Raw genomic sequence first — 15,687 nt, forward strand, 5'->3', positions numbered from 1 at the left:
CACCACTGCTTGGCACCTCAGTGGCACACATTCGTCTGACAGTAAGTAGTAGGAAGTTACTCACACCTTAACACCTTCTGCAACAGTTTGCAGATCTTTATATACAAGACTGTAACAACCACAGTTAAGATTACAAGTGCTCCCAACTGTGTGACCATGGGGAGAACAAGGAGGTAGAACAAAGCATTAGCATTTGGACTGCAACCAGAGTATACATCTTAACTGTGTGCTTCTGCTTCAGTGGCTATGCTGTGAGCAGTCTCATGTATATTCCCATGCCAATGCAGCACTTTGATTTCTACCTGCTGGTGAACATCGAGGCACCCTAATGGCTTTGTGATTTGTGTCTTTAATCCCGCTCAGTTTGGGAAGATGCTGTTCCGTGAGTCCTTCAAGATACAAGTAGTTCCCACTTATACTCCCACCCCAGGTCTTTGTTGATTGTGGTGATCTGTGCTGCCTGATCCTTTTGATGGTCATCAATTTATTTTCTGCTGGGCTCTTCCCTTTGAAATACAGGGAAACATGTTGCACCTGTGCCTTGAGTTCTTCCAAATCCCATGTGCTTTTACCCCACAAGTTCGCCATTCACATTAGCTTTCCTCACCTCTGCCCATTCTTGCTTCTAGTGTGTGAGTCAGACCCAAAGGGCAACAACAACTGGGCCACTTCCACTGTAATGTTACATCAGTGGCCAGTCTTGTGGCTTGGGCTTTCAAGAACTGATTTGATTGTCCTTCATCTTCAAGCATTTCTACCACCTGCTGAACGGGACTCCAAAGAGCACCTTTCCATCCTCTCTCACTGCCAACAATGTGACAAGAAACATCTGTGTAGAGAGCATATAGCTTGTCATACTCCAGAGTTTCTTGAGCAAGCGTAGCACTCCTAGTACTGACTCTGCTCCTGCAGTGACAGGCAGCTGAGACAGAAAAGTGGTGTTCTGACTCATATCCACAGTCCAGTAAATTCCATTATCCCCTGTAGCACCATCACCCCAAGGTGACAGGAGGCAGAACCTCCCCTACTGGATATTTACCAAAGCCAGGTCTTCTCGGAGAGGGATGCAGGAGAAATCTTATGCTGGTAGGGCTGATGGAGTGAAGCCTTCTTCAGCTTGCTGTGGCTCAGCAGCTGTCTGTCAGGAAACGACAGGGGCCAGCTCCCCTACAAAGGGTGAGGAGACAGGAGCAGAGAGCAGTAACAAGGCCAGAAAAGCAGTGTTCTATCCCATGGTACCCAAATGAGATAAGCAGGGCAAGTGCAGGATGGTAGCCAGATTCAACTGAGAGTCCAGATCCTCCAGCAAGGCCATAGTGGCAAGGCAAGTCCACAGTCAAGCTGGGAATTCAAGTAAATATCAAGGCCAGTGATTGCTGTGCAAGTCCAGAGCAACAGGGCAGGACCCAGGCCAAGCCACGAGTCAGCATCTGGATCAACAAGGTTCTCAGCCAGCCACAAGCATGGCTGTGATGGAGCTGCAGACAGGCATGCATAGGACATGGCCTGGGCAGTGACTAAAGGCCAGGGCCTGGGCTGAAATAGAGCCCATGAGCAGAAGGTGTGGGTGGAATCCCCAGACAAGGCTAGTCAGGCTCATGAAAACCTTTTAGTGCACTCAGGAGCCTGACAATGTCTTTCATGCTGCTTGGATTCACGTTCCCAGGTGGTGAACTCCTTGGTCATCCATGACTGTCACTGAACACTGATGCCAGCCACTATGCCTCCCAATTATACAGCTCTAAGCTACTGGCATACACATCCCAGAACTGTAATAGTCAAGTTAGTTGATTTTCCTCTACTCCTCATTTATAATCAGTCTTTAAATCACTTTTTAAAGGTCATGTGAATTCAGCTTCTCACATCATTAGTGTTTTTCTATGACTTTTCAACCTTTCTCCTAGTCTAGTAGAATCTGCAGTGATATTCTCTTCATGTGGATGCCAGGAGAGAAACAGTTGATACACTGCTCAGAGTGCAGCCACACAGCCTTTACTCTTGTTTCTTCAAACGGCTCCTTAAGGAACACACACTGCTGCTCCCCTCTTCCCTCCAGGAAGCACAGTCCTATAGCACAGATGCCCCAGGCAGCATAAGGGGGATTTGCTACATTTGGTATATACTGGGAGCTGCTGAATGATGACAGAAAACAGGGAAGGGGAAAACTTAAACTCCACTTGTTACTGTTTTACCTGTTTCAGAATGTTAGTGCTATCCTATATACACTATTAAAACACTGTATCAAGTAGGAATTAGTGTTATCCTACATCCAATATTGACACATCATACTGAGTAGCAGCCAGTGTTACCATAAATACGAGTTCACACCTGCTACATAGGCTATTAGCACACCTCAGGTAGAAGCACTGGCACACTTTCTGCCATACCCCTGGCTCCTCTCCTCCCAGAGGAGTAACCTGGCAGCTGTAAGTGGTCTTGGCATTCAGACAGCACTACTGCTGTACAATCCTCCCTCCCAATCCAAAACCTCCTTCAGATCCTGCCTCTGACACCAGCTTTTTATTAGTGTCATGGTTTAGGTCGGGACAGACTAAACACTGGCATTAATTAGTACGTAATAACTGGATTCATGTGAAGGAATGTGACTTTTTTTTTTTTGCCTCTGCAAAAGCGATTATTAATGTAAGCAACACTACAATGTTACAGAAGAGTGGTTCTGCCTACTTCCCCGTTCCTGCGATGTTTTCACTTAAACTGAAAAATAATGTGACACTTCACAGACTTTTATGACTACATTTATTTTTTTACTAAAGATAAAAAATTTTCAGTAATGCTGTCTACACCCAGATGTACAGACATCTTTATCCTTCCAGCTGTCACTTAAGACTGACTACTCCAGAATTTAAAATAAGAGACACCATCACCCAGTGTATCAAACATGCAGTTTGACACAGAAAGCCCAAAACAGACATCATGACCAGATTCCACAGGTCAGAACATTGTAGCATTATATACTTTGCATTTATGTTAGATATGGGGCAAAAACCTAAGGAAATAATATTTTACTCTTGAAATTGTATACGTCCCATCAATATGGCAGTCTTTTTTTCAGTGGTGCCCAGGGATAGGGCAAGAGGAAATGGGCACAAACTGGATCATAAAAAGTTCCATCTAAACATGAGGAGGAACTTCTTCACTTTGAGGGTGGCAGAGCACTGGAACAGGCTGCCCAGGTATGTGGTGGATTCTCCTTCTCTGGAGACATTCAAAAGCCACCTGGACACGTTCCTGTGTAACCTGCTCTAGGTGGACCTGCTCTGGCAGGGGGGTTGGACTAGATGATCTCCAGAGGTCCCTTCCAACCCCATATCATTCTGTGATTCTGTAATATGCAATCTGAAGATGCCAGGAAGTAAATAATTTCTTATGAAAGAAATACAGACTTACATCAATCATGCCTTTCTAAAGATTCACTATCACAGAAGCTTTTCTCCTCTTCTAGGTTCTTTCTTCTAACATATCATGTCCAGATTGCTCAACTAAATTGGGTCACTGGGAGAGGTTGCAGTGGAGCAAGGAGAGCAAAGTAGTAAAATAAACTACCATCAACAAAAGCAACCTTGTGATTATTAAGAGCTGTAAAATTGGTGTGGCAAGTTAAGTTTTAAAATGAACATAAAACATGCTATTTCATTCTTAAAGTATGACATATCTCCACATAGTATGAAGTAAAAGCCACCACGGATTCACAGGAAGCTAGACACTAAAAAGATTTCTGTCTCAACTGATCAATCATTCAATTTAAAAGCATGAAACTACTTTTCCTAACTTACAAGAGTCTTACAAATTGTCTAAAAAAAAAAAAAAAAACACAAAATGCCCACTCTCAACCATTACACTCTAAAGAAACATATTTTGGATTGCCTGCCTGCTGAGTAATTTTGAGCTTCACATTTAAAGCTTTTCTCCACAACAACAAAAGCCAGAAAAATTTTATCTTTTTAAAAGGAAGATTCATGGTCTCAAACAATCATATAACTCTAGGACTAAAAGCTCTGAGAGTTGCACACTTGAAGTCAAGTGGTTAGAAAGTAATAAAAGTCTTCATGATGATGTGCATCATATAAATTAAGTATTACTTGAATAAGCTTTTCTTCTAATGGGTGAAAGATTTGCATGAAGATCAACAATAGAGTATAATACTTCTATTGATAAGTTGAATTTTCAATTACTATTAAATATTTTCTAGGAGAGTTGTGTTGTATGCAATAAAAACCTATGATACCCACAGTTCTCCTTTTTGTCTCATCTGTGTTTTTTTCCTCCCCATTTCCTTAGCAGTGTTCCTTATTAGTTTCTCACTGCATGACACTGTCTCATGCAAGTGGTCTGTCTCTGTTCCTCAGCTCAACTCTGCTTCATCTGTTGGAACAATTAGTAGTAAACTAGCCACTATAAGAACCATCCTTTAGATTAAAGCTTCAGTATTAATACACTAATTATATAAATGAGGGCAAAGTCATACTCTCAGACTGTCTGGAGACCCAGGAGACAGCACAGCATTAATATACCCCTACTTTTGTTTACATTTTCCCCTGTATCCAGAAAGACTACACCTTTTGTTTAAATGAATGCTCCATCTTTTCAGTATATATGGACAAACTTTACCCTCTCCTAATATCACCAGTCACACAAAATGAACTTTTCCCTTCAGTTTTACTTTACAATAATACATCCTCTAACAGTCTTCATTTCTTCCAACTCTCAATTGAACGCACAAGTCAGTTGGTAAAATAATCATTTTCCCTGATCAAAGTATACTGTGAAGTCATTTAACAGTAACACTAAAATCATTTTACTGTTAAGGATGACTTCTTTAGTTTTAATTGTATCTTTTTGCTCACAAACATACAACCATCTATGGGAGAAACATGATTCCAAGAAGAAAACCTATGGAGCAAATACAACTCCTGAATTTTATTAACATTTCAATCCATTCATCCTGTTAATATTGTCTGTGCTTTATAAAATACTCGTAACTAAATGAGTTACCACCTTTAGGCAGTCTACAGTTTAAAATTAGATTGCTTTGTTTAAACATCAAGTAGTTAACATTCATTAGTCTAGAACAGTTTTAATCTAGGCTTTGAATTGCATGTTTTGAGAACTCCGGATCCTGCTGAGACCTAGCTTTTTTTCTTGTCATGTTTAGTCCCTCTCCCTGTCTTTTAAGGTACACACTGAAATAGCAACTAGTACCATGATAAAGAGCTCCTCCAAGAGAACATTGTTAATGCACACTAGGCTATGCTTGTCACAAGCATGCATTAAAAACGTCTTGTGTTTTGTGTAAAAAAAAAAAAAAGACACACCCCCCCCGGCTCAAAAATAAAACTCACAAAAATAAAAAATTCCCCGTGAACCATAATCTTGTTCCTTGATAGGAACACAAAGGTGTTCAAAGGTGGTATGTATGTTATTACTGTCTAGTCGCCAGCCAGCAACCAACCATTACACAGCAAAAACAAGCAACAGAGAGCAGAGGCAATAGGGGAACACAGCATAAACTGAATGATCTTTGTATTTACATATTAGTCCTATTAGCATTTATACATACAAATATACACACATACACTTGAGACTTATTATACATGATGGTAAGACCAAAATTGCCAAGAGCAGTGCCAGTAGCAAGCCAGTTTCCCTACAGAAAGTATGTTATGGGATCCTGCAGATAAGACTTAGCAATGAAGAGTTCTTTTTAAGTTAGTTTTACATTTTTAAAGTATTTAATTTTACTTCCCTACATTTTTGTCTATTGCAGAAAACAAAGCCATTGTACATACACAAGCTCTATTTCAATCAATTGAAAATCGTGTATTAGTGGATAAAAAAGGGTTATACAGAATAAAAGGAAATTATATACAGACACAATCTTCTTCAGTGACAGACTTATGTGATACATGACAATTAAGACAACTCAGTTTCTGAAGCAAGAGATAGCTGCTTTTAATTTGGAAAAAAATAAATCTAAAAATGCATAGAATTGTAAACACTAATTTATTCTGTTTATTGGGAATTGATACCTATACTCATTGATCTTTCTTTTAAACACTACTTTAGCTCATGCATTAAAGTTGACCTATAAGACTGCACAATATATGTAGTTCTGCCATCCGTACCTTCACTCACACTTTGGAACACCATCCCTATAAATACTTGGTTGTCTGGAGGAGAAAGACCAATGAAAAAAAGAAAGTAATTTATACATAAAAAGACCCAAAGAGCTCAAAAGACTGTGGATGTCTGCAGTTTGCACTCATCTTCTGAAACTGACTGGTTTTATAAGAGAATAAAATTTTAGAATTTTAGAGAATAATAGAACCAGGTGAACTAACAACAACAAAAACAAAATAGTAAGACAATGAATGCACTGTAGTTGGTAGTAAAATGAGAAAATGAGCAACCAAAACCCCACAGAAATGGAACCAGAAAGCAAATCCTAATAAAGCCAAGCAAAGGCAGGCAGGAAAAGGCGGCCTAGCAAAACCAAGAGGGATTACATGTAATTTACAAATTAAACCAAGTCACCTGGCAATATTACATGACAGTAAAACACTCAGATGCTATATTAATTTAATTTGCAGTGGTCTTTGGGGTCACTGTGGCAACACGCATTTCATGCTGACTGCCAAACAGTATTGTAAGTGTTCTAGCTTAGAAAATGTTACAGTTGAAAGGCTGAAGGTATATAGCATCACAGAATCACTTTGTTTGGAAAAGACCTTCAAGATTTGGGGGTCTGTATCTCATGAAGGGTAGTTTCCACACTGAAATGCAGCCCTTGAAATATGTAGTCACTCTGGAAAAGTCAAAAAATGTGCTTTGAATCCTCCCTTTAAAAACATCTATGGCCTTCTCCAAAGTATTGCAGTCTAAGAATTAATTATCTAATAAGAAAGAATCAAAAGTTGGAGTGATACTCTTAAACAAATTTCTGCAAGGTGTAACAGATCAGATCTGCAGTGGCTTGCTCTTCATTACAAACTGAAGTTATTTCACTTCCTTCTCATGTGCCACTGCACATGTAGCTATCATGCCACCTAAAGACCAGAAAAAGGGTTACCGGTCCCTAACTTCTCCGCAAAGTCTGATCCTAAACCAGAAGACATGGTAAGATTTTATTTCTACCTATACCTGAACTGGTTTTGGACCATCCTTATTCCCCTACTAATGCAACCCATTTCCCAAGAGATAATAATGTTTTGTTTAAATGGTAAAGTACTCACCCCAACATACACTTGTGCACTTGTGTGAAGTATGCACACTCGCAATGAGTGTGAGTATGCAAAGAGTATTTTGATTCCTTTGCTTCTGGTATTCACTATTGAGAAAGAATGATCTGTCTGCTCCTTGACTTTAAATGCCACTGTAATACGCCACATCTTTAAACGAATAAGAATGGCAGCAAGCTAAATTACTTGCAGTAGAGTGTGATTATGAAAGTTAATCGCAAAGATAATGGTTAGATTATTGAATCATAAGTATTCATTCTATTGGCTTTCACAGGAAATTCAGGGTGTGGTTTCCTGGTCAGTTTATGCTGATCTAAGGCTGGAGTGAGCAAAGGCAGTCATGTCATTCCCCACCCTTGTGTTTTCATGGCTCCCCCTGCAGTGACTAAGGACTGCAAGGCAGCATGGTACCAGAATAATTTACTATGCAGTTCACACCCGACAACTGCTGCACCACAAGGGAGGAAGAGAAACGTGCTGCCGAGGATGGTGCTGCACTTACGGCAACAGTCACGAGTTTAAACAACTTAAGCTAACAGGGAAACAGCAAGAGCAGGGAAGAGCGGTATCAACAGGAACAGTCAAAATACTTTTTTCCTTTGCACCTACCCACTCTGCAACACGGTGTCAAAAATGCTGCCTCTTACTCCAGTGAAAAAGTCTCGTCCACAGACCTGAAAAGATAAGGTCTATTATTACATGTTGAAATATGACAAGAAAAAAAACAAAACCACATCTCTCAAATGTAGTCTTCCATGAAGATTATGCAGCACAAAATGAAATTAAAAGTACAAATGATATACAATGGTCAACAGCAGAAAAAAAATGAAAGCAGGAGTGCAATTCTGTGTGACAGTTAATGAATGCATAAGAAAGAATTAAGAACTGTACCTTGAAAAAGCAGTTGTAGTTATGTAACAAAAATATGCCTAACTCTCATCCTCACGTTTTGACACAATATTATGTTTAATCAGGATATCCTTTAAAAGAAAGTCTACCTAAACACACTTGTGCTTATCACTTAATACCTCCAGAGGTGCTTCAGCTAGCTCAGGATTAGTTCAGCAGAAAACTTCGTAAATATTCCCTGGTAGGACCCAGCATACTTAACTGCTTATCTCCTCACACGGGGCTCCTAAGCAGTTTAATTTTCTTGACTATAGACCAAATCAAATAAATACTAATTTAACAACTGGTGAGGAAACTACAAGATTGATTTATATTTTTCTATTTTCACATTTCTGATTGTGACAGATGTTCCCCGTTTCTGATTATATTAGATATTAATAGTAAACAAGTTCGTTCAGTGAACAGCAAGCTCATAAAGAGGGATAACTTCATTCATACTAAGCCTACATGAGATATTTTCTACAAATACATAATTTAAAGTGGGCTAGAAACAGGTATTGATGAAGGAACTACATGAAAAAGTAAGCTATGTAATTCTCCTCTATGCAGAATATAAATCCAAAAAAGCCAGAAATCTAAGGATAATAATGAGCGAGTGGTTGATACCTCTTTAAGAGCTTGAACATCATCTGCCAGAATTCAGAAGCCTTGTTAAACCTGAAGATTTAATCTGGCATTGGAGTAGCTGAATTTAACTTGCAAATACAAATTCAGCTGCTATGTTTACTGTTGCTCCTGATTTTTACCTCTTACTAACCCACAAGGAAGCCACTAACCTCAATTAAAGAAAAATACACATCTATAGACATACTTGGACTGCCTTCAATAGTCAACAAAAAAACTATAGCTCACAACATTACTAATTTCCTTGAATTCAAGCAGTTTAACTTGAATCACATTTTCCTCCAACTGCAATAATCTTAAATAAAGAGACAATTTCTTTGCCACAAAACACTGAAAATTTTACAGCTTTCTAGAGAATCTTCCTGCTCCAAATACTTACCATCACTAAATATAACTTTTGGATCTAAATTAGCCTCAGTATTCCATAGAAACAAATTAATCCCTTTATTTAATTTCTGTATTAGTGCCAACGAAGTGTAGTTTTACTACTTTTCCTCTTCTTATTTTGAAGGGTGTTTAACAAAAAAAAAGTTACAAGCCAATTTATGAAAAGTTTTAACTCATTTTAATTTCTCCATGCTATGGCAGTTTTAACCAACCATGGTCTTAACAGCCTGCATTTTCAACGAACAGTTCAGAGATCCTCCAATCGAGTCCAATTCTCAGAAAGTACTTAGCATCTTCTAATAAGAAAAAGAACACCCCAAACCACTCCCCAGAAAACAGGCCTTCCTGAAGAGTCACAGGCAGCATCCAATAACTCAGAGCATACTCAAACTTGCTATTATCATCAACTGTGTCATTAATGAAACACCCAAAAAGCTCTACTTAAGAAAATTTCTTTTAAAAGTTTGTTCACCTTTAATGTACTCTTAGTCTTTGCCTTACTCTCTAACAAGCAAGTTTATTAGGAAGGTTCTACTTCGTAATGTTAGATTTGTACAGTTTAAGAACTACATACATTTTCCTTACACTATTTCTACTCAAAACAGAATAAATGTCAACCTTACTTTGTCTTTAATATTAGCATTTCAGTGCAGTACACCAATTGATGCATGCCCCTTTTCTACTCCTCTCTCTGAGGAACAGTCAACTCTCTCAACTGAAATAACGAAACCTTTATGAAAGTTAAAAAACACTTTGCAAAACAAACTCACCAGACAAGTTTAAAGAGAATAGGGAGACCATAGGAAGGAATCATACCTTCATCTTAAATAGCAATTCCACAACTTCATAAGCACATTTCACAGATTAAAAGAAAAAAAAAAAAAAAAGCTCTCATGCCAGTGAGACCTTTCTTAATTTTCTTTTGAAATTTTCCAAAAAGGGGTTTCAAAGCAAATGAAAAAATGCTGATCATAGCAAAATTACTCATTACATTTTTCAATTAAGTTCTCCAAAAAGAAACTTCCTAATGCTATTTGATTTTTGATTAATTAGCATTTATACAAGAGTGTTGTTGTCAACCTGCACCCCTGTCAAGGCATCCACTGCAAGTGTTAAAAGATGCCAGAAAAGTTTGGGCTGCACCGCTTTGAGTCAGCAGAAAGAAGAAGAGGAGGGAGGAAAAAAAAAAAAAAACCAAACCAAAACCAACTTTCTAACTTCTGATTCAGAATTCATCAATTTCAAGAATAGCTAAGATTTTACAGGTCACCAGGGTACAGGATGCACTTAAGTTAATAATATCTATGTCTTTACATTAATTTAGAAGCGCTGTCTTTAGTGATCATTTTCATGTATGCATACTGTTACGATGAAAAAATTAAAAAAGTAGAGTACTTTACTGACATTAGGCATAGCTAGCTTCCCGCGACAGTTGAATTTTCCACCATGGTCTAATTTCCCAGGCTTTGGATTTTGCAATACCAATAGGCAAAGGAAAAGAATACCAGCAATCACGTTTGCACTTAAGAAGTAGTTAAGGGAAGGCGGCAGTACGCATAGGGAACTTGATTTTACTACTTAGTTTCAAGTTAAGAAACTTTATCAAGACATACAAAAGAAGTCAGCTTACCCTCACGCTACCCCAGCAATAGGAGCGCAATACTTAAAACTTGCTAGAAATGATTTTATCTTCTGAGGACCACATACTGTATGAACGGAACACATACTGTATAAAGTTTATCACTGTAACAACTTACCACGTACTTAAGGCCTTCAGTGTGGTCTATAAAAACGCATTTAGGACTACACGAATAATCACTCTGATTATTGATTAACCTTGCAGAATAGATGTCAATCAGTTCACTTCCACATCTGCACTTCTATCGGGCACCAGCGACACGGCAGACAGCAGCACCCCCACGGTTTTGGTTTTTGTTGGGTTTTGGGTTTTGGTTTGGTTTTTTTTTTCCCCTGCTGCAGGCAACCAGCCGCCAGACTTCAGGTAGGAGACTTAAAGTTACCACATGAAACTGCAGCCTCCAAAATCCCGTCGCGACGCTCACTCACCCTTAAAAGGGGCAGCGCGCCGGATGGCTTTTTTAAACGCGTTAAAAAGGGGGTCACTCTATGATGGAATTAAAGACCGGCCAACAAGCAGCATCCGAGCGGCGGGCTGGCAGCTCGGCCCCGAGCCCCCGGCGGTTCGGGAGGCAGGGAAGGAGGGAAGGAAGGAGGGCAGCCCCGGCTCCGCCGCCGGCAGGGGAAGAAGGGAGGGCGGGCAGCCCCAGCCCCAGCCCCGGCCCCACCGCATCCCCGCCCGCAGCCCCGCGCCCACCTCAGCGCCGGACACCCCCCCCTTCCCGCCACCCCCGCTGCGAGAAAATAAAAGAAGGAAAAAAAGAAAGCAAATCAGAAGAGAAACCCGCACGCCCCGGATACCACAAAGTTCCCCACGAAAGCGCTCAGTCCCGCAGCTCCAGGCCGGCAGCGGCAGCTGGTTTCCTCCTTCCACAAGTACCTGGCGGAGCAGCCGCCGGCAATATCCCCACCCCGAGCCCGGCCCCTACGAAACCCGGCCCCTCTCCGGCACCCACCTTTCCCCTGGCTCCGCTGCCTCCGCCGGGGGCGGGGGGTACCTCCCCCGACCCCCTTCTCCCCACCCCCGGCACTGCAGCCCGCTGCTCCCAGGAGGAAGGAGCCGGGACGGGCCACCCCCCCCACCCCCACCCACCCCTGCAGGCCGCGCCCCACCCCGCCCCGCCCCAAGCGGCACCAGGTGAAGCTCTCAGAGAAACACCGGCTGCCCCTCGGTGCGGCCCCTCCCGGTACTAACCCATCCATGGCCCAGCCCGGGGAGCGGCCGGGGCTGGGGTCGCGGGTGGTGGCGCGGAGAGCGGGTGACAGGGAGCGGCCGCGGGCGGGGCCGCCGCCCCCTAGTCCCCTCCGCCCACCCCCCCGCCCTCCTCCGCGAGCTCTGGCGCAGGCGCACTGAGGCTCGGAGCACCGGCGGAGGGAGCTGGCGAGCGCGCATGCGCGGTGCGGCGTCCCGTCACCGGCCTGGCCTGAGGGGGTGGCATGGCCCCCGCCGCCCCTCGGGCGGCCCAGTGCCCTCCTGCCCCGAGGAGGGTCTGGGGGAGCTCGGGGAGAGGGGGAGAGCAGGCCCTTCGGTGGCGGGGAAGAGGGATTCCGGATGGGCCAGCTCCAATCTGGGTGCTGGTCGCATGTGGCCCCTTGTGTGGCAGGCGTTCTCAGAGCTGGCATCAGAGACAACAGCCGCAGAGCTGGCTGTTGCATTTTCTCAAGGCAGTCAACCGTCGTTCATGTTTCCCCCTCTACTGTGCTCTGGTGAGGCCACATCTGGAGTACTGTGTCTGGTTCTGGGCCTCCCCAGTTCAAGAAGGACAGGGAACCGCTGGAGAGGGTACAGCAAGGGGCTACAAAGATGATCAAAGGAACGGAGCACCTCTCTGACAAGGAAAGGCTGAGAGACCTGGGTCTGTTTAGCCTGGAGAAGAGAAGACTGAGGGAGATCTTACCAATGCTTGTAAATATCATAAAGAACGAGTGTCAAGAGGATGGGGCCAGAGTCTTTTCTGTGGAGCCCAGTGACAGGACAAGGGGCAACAGGCACGAGCTGGAACACAGGAAATTCTGTCTCAAGGAATAACGTGTTTACTTTGAGGCTGGCAGAGCACTAGAACAGGCTGCCCAGAGAGGTGGTAGAGTCTCCTTCTCTGGAGATATTCAAAACCCTCCTGGGTGCGTTCCTGTCCAGCCTCCCCTGGGTGACCCCCCTCTGGCAGGGGTGGTGGACTAGATGATCTCCAAAGGCCCCTTCCAACCCTGTATCATTCTGTGATATGTTAGAGCTGGGGGTTGTAAATTCTCTGGGCCACAGGTGGGATGGTTGGGCAGAGTCCTAGAAAAGTGTGTGTGTGAGGCTTGGGGAGCAGGGTGGGAAACTACTGAGTAATGCACAGCCCTGTCTGGTAACTTCCATGTATCTGAGGTGCCTGCGTGCAGGGTCAAATGAGTAGGAGCCCAAGGAGTGGGATGTACTGTGGGGACACCAGGCAGCTACCAAATGAGGCATCTGCATGTCATGAGACTGGAAGGAAGTTTGTTCCTCTAGTTCATGTCCTGCGTGGTATGGATTTTAAGGACTTCCCTGAACTAACTCCTTTTGTAGGCTGTGGCGTTAAAGAAATGTGTAGCTTCAATCAAATGGATGAGAGTCACAAGACAATTCTTGGCGTTATCTAAGTCCTGTGACTCTGATAGACTTCAGTGGGAAATAGAGACCTGCCACAGTGTTTGGGATAAAGCTCTTTTTGTATTGGGTCTCTGTAGAAACATGAGGTATCAGAAGTTTGTTGTATCACTCTTGACACAAGTCATCTAAGAACATGGGAGAAGAGGCAGCTTCAGTGCAAACGGGTCAAGAATTCTGTGTGAGATGTCAGTGCTTCACATGATGTGGAAGTTACAAGTGTGATAATGGTGGGAAGTGTGTACGTGTGAGGGTTAGAGAGGGGCAGTGGAGAGAAGCAGACCCTGTTGGTCTCTCTACTAAACCCCTGCCTGGAACAGGAAGGATTAATGTTTACAAGAGGTGTCTTCATTTTAAGCGTGGCAGATTGTGACAGTTGCTTATTTGACTGATGCACAAAATCACCTGAAACTAAAAGCTAAAAGGTAGTGAAGATAAGATAATACTAGAAGAGGGGCAGACCTATATGCTTTCAGAAGCCATTTGCAGATTGGTGCCTTTATAATGTGAATCCTTTGACACAAAGTGGGAAGAGGCTTGCATTTGTATTTGTTCAGTGCCTAACACCATCACAGTAGACGACAGCCTCCTTTACAGGAAGCAATGGGATTTGTTATAATTTTGCTTCTCTTGGAGTTCACTCCGTGCAAGACTTAGCTGGCACACAGGCTTTTGTTGATTACAAATCCCAGCCCTCTCTCCCTTCAGATAATGAGAATGCATTTGGTGAGTGAACTGCAAGCACTTCCTGGCAGAGGATACCTATCATCTGTGTCCTGTCACCTGCCGGAGGGTATTTGCATTGAATGTGACAGGACATCTTTTGAGTCCTGCTATAGGAAGAGCAAGTGGAATGACTTGAGAATAAGCCGGTAAGTAGCAAGTTCACCAAGTACTTGGTCCAACCCCTGTCTCCATCAAGGAGTGCCTAGGAAAATGAGTTCTTTGGAGTTCATGGAACATGCGCACCAGAATGGGGGACTGGATTTGATTGCAGGCTTTAGGTTGAGAGTCCTGTTATCTAAAAATTGAATGAAGCTTTTTCAGCTGAAGGTTAGGTAAGTGGCAAGACACTGCTGTCTCTCATCCTTTTTCTCTTCTTGGTTCCCCCCAAACATGGTAGTGTACCAGTCTGTCTTTGCTATCACAGCAGCCAGTGTGGCCAGCCCATACTCTGTAATGGGGAATTAATCTGACCTTAAAATAATACTTTTTTTTTTTTTTTTAAACTAGGTAATTTGTCAGCCAGTTTGGTCCCGTAATCCAAGTAAAAAAAAAAAAAAAAAAAAAAAAAAGTGGGTCTGTATGCTGTGTTTCTAGTTTGGGACTGTTAAGGCATGGGACAAGGAAAGCATCTTGTAGAGAGAGGGAAATTTACTTTCTCCAAGTTTCTGTGGTTTGATAGCACAACCTCATATGTTCTTTAAGCTCGGCCTGAATTCTCTAATCTGGGAAAAGTTGGAAATTGTGAGAAAGTTGTGGTTTCATGTGGTTTCCACCTTAGACCAAGTTTTGGTTTAAAGGTTATCGTCATTCGCAAAAGAAATGAGGTTGAGTGTGTTGTTTGATTTAATTGGTTGATTTCCAAGAGTGAGTTACGGAAAACGGTAGATTTTGTTTAGAATATAGGAGTGTTTAAATGTTTGGTTTTCTATTCCCCCGTGAAATACAGGAGCAAGACAAATCACCATAATCAAAAAAATCCACCCAGCGTACTGAGAGCTGACATAATATTAGAAGTACTTTGGTGAGTATTCACTTGAAAATAAGAATTTTTGTCATAATGCCAGACTCAAAATCAATACTATTTGAATCAGTTATGATGAGAAAAGGATGGGAGAATATATATATGAATATATATTATATATACTGTAATATATAGGCTAATACATATATCCTAATATTAGACTATACATTCACACATATGAAAATATACTAATATATTAAATATTTTCAATATATTAGAATATGTATTATATATGCTAGTAATTATATAGATATTTTTATATAAATATAAAATTAAGAATTTTTGAATTCTTTGAAAGATCTTTTCTTTAGAGGTCAGACTGAAAAATGCTTTACAGTTTCATCCCTTGGCACACGTGTTTCTTGTTAGAAGTTAAATATACAATGTAATTTAAAAATACTGTGAAGGTTCTCCTGTAATTGGTCTGTATACATTAAAAATAGAAAAAAGTGAATTTTGCCAATAATCTAGACCATGCTGCTGTTGAAAAATGC

The 15,687-nt window shown here is 41.9% G+C and overlaps 1 protein-coding gene across 2 annotated transcripts in view; it reads right to left on the reverse strand.

The window, feature by feature from the left end:
- PTBP3 (polypyrimidine tract binding protein 3) overlaps window positions 1–12,139 on the reverse strand; it is a 50,119-nt gene extending 37,980 nt beyond the window's left edge. Inside the window, exons 1-2 of one of the 2 annotated variants that reach the window (XM_074166869.1) lie at window positions 12,010–12,139; window positions 7,866–7,930 (exon numbers count right to left, since the gene is read on the reverse strand). The gene's annotated coding sequence lies outside the window, so the exon portion shown is untranslated. The remainder of the gene's footprint in view (window positions 1–7,865; window positions 7,931–12,009) is intronic. The other variant, XM_074166871.1, reaches the window with a different exon arrangement.
- Window positions 12,140–15,687: the final 3,548 nt, after the last annotated feature.

This window comes from Numenius arquata, chromosome Z (genome assembly GCF_964106895.1).
Source record: "Numenius arquata chromosome Z, bNumArq3.hap1.1, whole genome shotgun sequence".
NCBI lineage: Eukaryota > Metazoa > Chordata > Aves > Charadriiformes > Scolopacidae > Numenius > Numenius arquata.